At 42.8% G+C, this 6,128-nt stretch overlaps 1 protein-coding gene across 1 annotated transcript in view; it reads left to right on the top strand.

Annotated features, from left to right (window-relative positions):
- Window positions 1–387: 387 nt before the first annotated feature.
- Window positions 388–6,128, top strand: part of ERAP1 (endoplasmic reticulum aminopeptidase 1) — an 82,429-nt gene continuing 76,688 nt past the window's right edge. Inside the window, exons 1-2 of the mRNA XM_064596415.1 lie at window positions 388–526; window positions 4,379–4,454. The gene's annotated coding sequence lies outside the window, so the exon portion shown is untranslated. The remainder of the gene's footprint in view (window positions 527–4,378; window positions 4,455–6,128) is intronic.

Here is a 6,128-nt window from a genome sequence, read left to right as displayed (position 1 = left end):
TCTGTCCAGGGCATTTGCCCTGTTGCCATGTGGCTAGAGGGCCACTGAGACACAGGATATGTCCATTCTAGAAAGAGACGAGCAGGGAGCCCTCTACCCCCAGAGGAGAATGTCCATCTTGGTTCGGCCAGTTCAGAATCACAGAACAGACAGTGTGGAAGCTTGAGGCAGCAGTGTAGCCAACTGACCTGTTCCCTTGACTCAACATGCACTTGCAGAGGAGCATCTTGTTGGGAATCTGAAGCTGGAGCAGGGCCCACTGGTGTGCTTGCGCCCTGTGTCTCCAAGGAGCTTTTTACCCACATGGAACGGAGCCTGAGTACAGCCTGCAAGGGCCAGGAAGAATGCTCCTGTGTGACTCAGAGACCCAGTTCTGCAAACATCTGCTTCCTAGAAAGCCAGGCCCTGTGCTAGCCACCGTGGCAGAATGAGATGAAGAAAACCGGTCCGCTTCCCACGGTGTGTGCGTGTGGATGGGGGCCGCAGGCATGGTGCTGGTCTAACATGGGTTTCACCTTCTTCATTTGTAAGTGTGGCAGCTAATACTACATTTTGAAGGAGCAATCTTCAGAGCTAGGCTTCTCAGAATTCTTTTGTGGTGGGTACTGTTTGATTTGCGTGTGCCTGTGAACCAAGGACACGGGGAAGTTTTGAGATGATGAGAATATACTGCTGGCGTTCCGCATTGGTATTCTTGGTTTTCTCACTTTTATTTCATGGCTAATCTTCTGTTCTGGACATGAAATGTTAGCTATATTGACGATTTATTTATATACCATGATTACATTAAGAGATTCTCTGGGCTCTTTTTTTTTTTTTTAAGATTTATTTATTTATTTGAGAGAGCGAGAATGAGAGAGAGTACATGAGAGCGGGGAGGGTCAGAGGGAGAAGCAGGCTCCTCGCTGAGCAGGGAGCCCGATGCGGGACTCGATTCCGGGACTCCAGGATCATGACCTGAGCCGAAGGCAGTTGCTTAACCAACTGAGCCACCCAGGGGCCCTCTCTGGGCTCTTTTAAGGCAGCATATGTAATAGGTAAAATGCTGGCATGGGAGAGAATCGTCCTGTGGTATAAATCACGTTGACTTTATTCCTGAAGACAAACACTGTCACCCAAATTTAAGGTTCAGAGAAATCTGAGAAACACTCAATATTCTTTGGCATAAATCTCAAGTCAAATGACTGTCACGGATCATTAAGTTATTAGCTCAAGGTTATTAGGTGCAATTAAGTGAAGAAGAGATTTACAATTGGACCACTGACTCAATGTTTGCTGTAACCAAATTGATCAGATACTAATGATCTCCCAGACCTCAGCCTCTTTGCCCCTCCAACCTGCTGTTCCTTGCTCTTGCTCTCAGACGCCTACCCCACCCTTGCTAGCATTTTTAACACATTTTGAGGACCTGATCTCTACTTTATCCTTCGGACATGATTTTTGTTATTTTTCCTCTGGCTCCACTTATTTGCTTCCTTCCTCTCTATCCTGATCCTTAGGGACCTGCCATGTAGGCCTGGACATAAATTACGAGTGTTCTGTCAGGATTAAAATAAACTGAATATAAAACATGTTTTCTCACTCATATGTGGCTTTTAAATTAAAGCTTATTTTAAAGTAATGGCAAATGATACTATATTATTGCTATGATTCTACCTCTAACTCAAAGGCAAGGGCATAGGGTACACAGAAGCAATTAGTCTCTGAAGCCAACCTACCTGGATTTGCAAGTAAGTCACATCTATGTTTCTTGGCTGTGTAACTTTGGGAAAGCCACTTAATTTCTCTGCTTAGTCTCCTCATCTGCAAAATAGGAATGATGATGATACAACTGCTTTGCAGGGTTGCATTGGAAAGTATTAACTATGTTTTTATTGGCATAGAGCTGACACACAATGTTACATTAGTTTCAGGTGTATAGCATAGTGATTCAACGAGTCTACACATGATGCTATGCTCCCCACAAATGTAGCTGCTGTCTGTCACCGTACAACACTATTACAAGAAGTATTACCTATTTTTATTGCATTTTTATTGTTGTATTCATTACACTAAAATTTACTGAGAGTTTTTTATGTGCCAGGCACTGTAGGTGTTGAGGATAAAATGATCACAAGATGCCATTCCTCCTCTCCAAGTACTCACTTCTAGTCGGGGAAACAGCCAAACAAAAAGATAACAATACCTGGTGTGATCTGCGTGTGCCAGGAGTAAGCCAAGGTGCTTGAGAGCTCACAGAAGGTTAACCTAACCCAGGCCTTGGGAATCTGAGGAGGCTTCTTTGAGGAAGCGACATGACATTGAGTCCTGAAAGATGAGAAGGAGCGAGCCAGGCAAAGAGTGGAGATCACATCTTAAGCAAAGAGAACAACATGTGGGGAGGTTTGGAGGCAGAATAGGTTACACTTGGGCCAACAGCAAGTGGTTCAGAGAAGTAAGTGTGGTGAGGCCTAAACTAAAAGATCTGTAGAGCTGAGGCTGTGAAGGAAGGAGCCCAACTGAGGGCATCGGGATACAGAAAGACCAGGCAGGAATCGGGGTTTCTGGAGAGAGGGGAGTTCTGAGAAGTGGTCAGTCAGTGTCCATAAGATCCAGCAAGAGGTAAGAGATGGAAAACCCAGCAGAAAAGTGAAATGGATAAAATGGGGAGATTTATATAGGAAAGCTGGTGGTGTCGATTTGATATGGTATCATGTGGAAGAGACCCACGAAGAAAGCGCCCCAGTGAGAACTGTGTCAGAGGTGCGGAGAGTGGAAATGGACCAAGCACAGCCGAGGGGTCAGCCGTGGATCTGTGGCCATTAGTTAATGGAATGAGGGCAACAGAGCAGAAGCCACAGGACAGCCGATATGAGTCACTCCAGTGAGAGGTGAACTAGCTCTTTAACTGTTCCTGAGAACGGGATGGTCACCAGGTTATGAGGTAGGGTTTGAACTTGCTCTGGGAAGGTGGAGGCTGGTGTCAAATTGCTCAAACACTAGTAGACTGAAACATTCTTATCCCTGAAAGACTAATAAGTTATCCCTTTCCAAACTAATATTCTTCAAATATTTGTTAAAATATCTTTGTGGGGAAGGTTGACTTCTTCATGTGAGGAAGGGAGAATAGTTTTACTGCAATTGTCGCAGCTCTTCACCTGGGGTTGTGCAGTCATTCCCAACACTGCCCTTGTCAAGACCGCTCTTTCTTCTCTTCCTTAGATGGCAGTAAGTTGAAAATGTTGCTTGTGGTCTCATCCTATTTTCCATCTCAAAGGTTTTAACACTATCCCTCCTAACTCCATACAGTGGTCTCCTGGATGGAAGTTGCAGAAAATATGATTTCCCCCGTCATGTGACATGTCCAGTGATGTTTTAGCTAGGGGGACATTAAAATATTTAGTAATCACTACTGCACATATGCATACCACAGACCAATCAGAATGGTGACTGTCTTAGCACAGAACAAAGCCTGGATGCCCACTGGGCCAGACATTAAACCTTTTGCTTCTGGTTGGTGAGGAAGTCCAGAGTGGCATGAGGTGGGATGGACAATTTCTGGAAGTTGCAAGGAAGAAACCAGGGAGACCAGGATGGTGGTCTAGAGATGTGTGGGCTCAGGGAAACTATATAGAAATCTTTCAACATTTTAGCAACTGGAACAACTATAATGTGCACACCTGTGAACTATCAGCCCTGATAACACACATCAAAACTTTGTGACTTAGAAAACTCTTTAGCTCTCCTAGTTTTGAGCCTAGCTCTGGGCTTCAGTGGTGATAGGAGATGTGCAGGGGCAGAAAGGCAGATACATAGTCCCCATGTGGAATGTTGCATTTATACTTGAGAAGGAAAACACAGACCCACAAACACTTATATGTGCACATGTGTGCCTATGTGTGTGTTTACACTAATTACCAGAGAACTGAAAATCACCTTCTTCTGCATCTTTCCATTCCCTTTTACCTACAAGATCAAGAAGGAGACGTCTTGGGCCCCAAATTCAGTTGACTGTGAAAGCAGATCTAAGTGTGGCTCAAGCTGTTGAGTAAGTGGTAGAGAGGTGGAAATGATCCAAGGGTAGCCAAAGTTCTGTTGCAATTGTCTCAGATTGGTGGTGAGCCAAGGTTTAAAATATGTCATCATTCTCTCTTTTTTGAAACCGTGTGCCTGGTTGTGGAGTTATAAAAAGGAATGGTAGCCTTCATCCTGAAATCAGAGGTTGCTATGCAATTCACTAGGGAAGCCCCACCAGGAGTATTGATCTGATCATACCTCTGGCCACCCATTTGGGTTGACTTTTTCTCCAAAGCCTTCTAGATACACAATTGTTTCAAGAATGAGAGATACAATACATGCTGTGAAAGTATTTTGACAGTTACTATTTATATTCTTGCAGTTCAATTTCACTGGATATTTATTCAACTTTCTCCATGGGTTGCAAGTACTTTTCCATAGGCAAGAAGGCTTAAGTGGTGAGTATCATCATTACAGTTGTTATCATCATCATGCTGATGCAAACATAGAGTCTGTTCTCCCACAGTGTGTTTTTCTTTAATACTAATTTATACATATGTGTTAAAAGCTAAACTGAGGCATATTAAAGATTTTAAGCATGTATTTGAGCACCACTCAATTTGAATCAGGCAGCGTCAAACTGGATATAGTCAGGAGTGTGCCATAGACAGAAGCTAGGGGAAAGACTTCTAGAGTGAAGAGGTAGAAGCAAAGCAAGAAAATTATTTGGCTGTAGCTTAAGCATTTGTATCTGGGAAAGCATCATTGGTTGTTTGTGATTGGTTGTCCTTAGGTTTCCATTTCTTAACCTTGAGGCATTTACAGGTATAGGTTTCGGATTGCCCACATAGGCTGCTGAGGTATTAGAATCCCCTCAGTCTCATGGCCACCTGTTTAATTAATTTAATATATATGATTTGTAAATTGGAGAATGAGGTCAGTGTATTAGGGAAGTTGTGTGAAGGCTGCTGTTGGATTTCATTTGTCGATTTTGGTGAAACTGATTTCTGTGGAAGTGCCTGTCTTCAGGGACTTGATTTCAAAAGGCAAAGTAAGCACGACTCCAGTGTAAAGGGCCGCTGAGGTTGGAATGACTGAGATTCTTCAGCAAATGCCCATGGAAATTTAGCCATATTAATATAATTTCCTATTAGGATTTTTTTTTAAGGATTTTATTTATTTATTTGCTAGAGAGAGAGAGAGCACAGCAGGCAGAGCAGCAGAGGGAGAGGGAGAAGCAGGCTTCCCGCTGAGCAGGGAGCCCAATGCGGGACTCCATCCCAGGACCCTGGGATCATGACCTGAGCCGAAGGCAGACGCTTAACTGACCAAGCCACCCAGACATCCCTCCTATTAGGATTTTAATTGGTTTTGTTTCGGGCGTTGATTTCAAAGTTGCATTGGTTTTGACTACTCTGCCCTTAATGCTATTTTTCCCCTATAGACTCTGTTATTTTTAGTGTGCAATTTTTGCAAATGCAAAGTTTTTCAGGAACACGTAGAGGTGCTATTGTAAATGCCTATATTTGTCACTTGAACAAAAAAGATGAAAATAAAAACCGAGAGTGTTCGGGGATCTTTCACAACATTGGCCTTCATTGATTTGAGTCCATATATCTGCTTAATTTGATTTGTTTATAAATCCTAGTAAAATTATGGGCTGTCGACTACTTCATCAATATCTGTTTACATACTTGGGGTGTCTATTGAAAAAACACACAGTACTAATTTGCATCAATGGCTACAATCTTTTATTGACCTTGACTACCTTCTAGATGGCCAGTATGCTAAATGCATCGCAGGATCATCTCATTTGTTCTCACAATAGACTTAGGAGGTTGATACTATTACTCCCATTTTATCGGTGAGAAAAGTAGATGTTAAGAAGATTAAGTAATTAACTCTGGGAACACATCTGTATTTGTGTGTGTATTCAAGACTGCTCCGAGGTAAGAGAGCAGGATTATTTAACTCAAGATGGGGTCAAACATGGCAGTGATTACAGTTTTCCTCCAATGAAATAATGTCCTTACAAAACCCGTCTTTTACTGTTCTTTCTAAGTGAATGCTTCCTCCCCTTTGGGCACAAATGCAATTGCTAACACTAGTAAGAGTCTGCTTGACTTTGCTTA

Source organism: Mirounga angustirostris, unplaced genomic scaffold, assembly GCF_029215605.1.
Source record: "Mirounga angustirostris isolate CCGP_5_RB_7025 unplaced genomic scaffold, mMirAng1.0.hap1 SCAF_7, whole genome shotgun sequence".
NCBI lineage: Eukaryota > Metazoa > Chordata > Mammalia > Carnivora > Phocidae > Mirounga > Mirounga angustirostris.
This window is presented reverse-complemented; position numbering and strand designations above follow the sequence as displayed.